This window comes from Pelobates fuscus, chromosome 5 (assembly GCF_036172605.1).
Source record: "Pelobates fuscus isolate aPelFus1 chromosome 5, aPelFus1.pri, whole genome shotgun sequence".
Lineage (NCBI taxonomy): Eukaryota > Metazoa > Chordata > Amphibia > Anura > Pelobatidae > Pelobates > Pelobates fuscus.
This window is the reverse complement of record NC_086321.1, coordinates 279680169-279682315: the sequence shown is the minus strand read 5'-3', so window position 1 is coordinate 279682315 and position 2147 is coordinate 279680169.

The window sequence follows — 2147 nt, the reverse complement described above, 5'->3', positions numbered from 1 at the left end:
TACGCCCGCCGTTTTTTTTTAACTTACCCGGTCGCCGGTGGTCCCACGCCGGCGATCGCGGTTGGGGGGACTCCCAGGGAGCCCCCCCGAGGCAGATCTGCCTCCTCCGGTCCCTCCCGGTCATGTGAGAGTGAGGTCCTTGCGAGGACCTCACAATCACATGGCCGGTATAGCTGGCTTCTGTATTGCCAGCAGGGGGACCAACTGTAATGACAGTTGGTCCCCCTGCTGGCTGAAAATAAAATAAAATAATGTTAAATAAGTGTAAAAAAAAAAATGTATACTTAGATCATATATATATATATTATATATATATGATCTAAGTATATATATATACACATATACATACACACACATACACCGTCTAGGTGTATTTTAATATTAATATATATATAATTATATATATATATTAATATCAAATTACACGTAGACTGATACTGATTAAATATATATATAATTATTGTTATATATATATTTGTAAATAATATAAAAAAAAAATATGTAAATACATAAAAAAATAAAATAAAAAAAATAATTAAAAAGAAAAAATATTAAAAAATATATAGATGTGTTTTATTTCGTTCTAACTGTATTGTGATATTAATATATATATATTTATATCAAAATACACGTAGAACGAAATAATATATATATCTATATACATAAATATATACGTATATATCACTATATATACCTATATATAAATAAAAATATTAAAAAAAATATATATATATATATACGTATATATACACATATGTATATATATACATATATTAATTCTACACATATATTTATGTAATAATTTTACATAATTAGGTATCCTAATTAATTACAATTAGCGGGACCTGCCTGACCACCCATGCCGAAAGTATAGGGAATTTAATTTGCTAGCACAATATTTAACCCTATAACTTTCCAAGACACCATAAAACCTGTACATGGGGGGTACTGTTTTACTCGGGAGACTTCCCTGAACACAAATATTAGTGTTTCAAAACAGTAAAATGTATTACAACCATGATATCGCCAGTAAAAGTGACGTTTTTTGCCTTTTTCACGCACAAACAGCACTTACAGGGACGATATTATTGCTGCAATACTTTTTACTGTTTTGAAACACAAATATTTGTGTTCAGCGAAGTCTCCTGAGTACAACAGTACCCCTCATGTACAGGTTTTATGGTGTTTTCAAAAATTACAGCGTCAAATATAAGGCTTGTGTTTAATTTTTTTCACATTAAAATTCGCCAGATTGCTTACGTTGCCTTTATGACCCTATGGTAGCCCAAGAATGAAAATTACCCCTATGATGGCATACCATTTGCAATAGTAGACAACCAAAGGTATTGCAAATGGGGTATGTCCAGTCTTTTTTAGTAGCCACTTAGTCACAAACACTGGCCAAAATTGGCGTTTTTTGCATTTTTCACACACAAACAAATACGAACGCTAACTTTGGCCAGTGTTTGTGACCAAATGGCTACTAAAAAAGACTGGACATCGCTTATTTGCAATACCTTGGGTCGTCTACTATTGCAAATGGCATGCCATTATGGGTGTAAATGTATTTCCTGGGCTACTATACAGTCTCAAAGGCAACGTAACCAATCTGGCGAATTTCAATTTCAAATGTAACATGCTATATTTGACCCTGTAACTTCCCAAAACACCATAAAACCTGTACATAGGGGGTACTGTTTTACACGTGAGACTTTGCTGAATACAAATATGTGTATTTTATTGCAGTAAAATCAAACAGTATTATGACATTGACAGTTAAAATGTCATGTAGAACGAAAAAAATAAAAAAAAATCTTATTTTCTCCCATTTTTTTCATATTAAATTATGTTTCATAGCTAAATATTTGATATTAAATGAAAGCCCTGTTTCCCCTGAATAAAATGATATATAATAAGGGGGGGTGCATTTAATATGAAAGAGGTGAATTACGGTTTGACAGACATATAGCGCAAATGCCAGGTTTTGTTTACATTTTCTTTCGTTCACAACTTGTACATTTGGCTGCGGTGTTAAGGGGTTAAAACCTATCATATACATGTGTGTACTTCAATCAGTCACCCAGGAAAGTTCTCTTACCTTGGATATTTCTCTGTCTTCAGGACTGTGAAATTCCAGCAGACTTTAT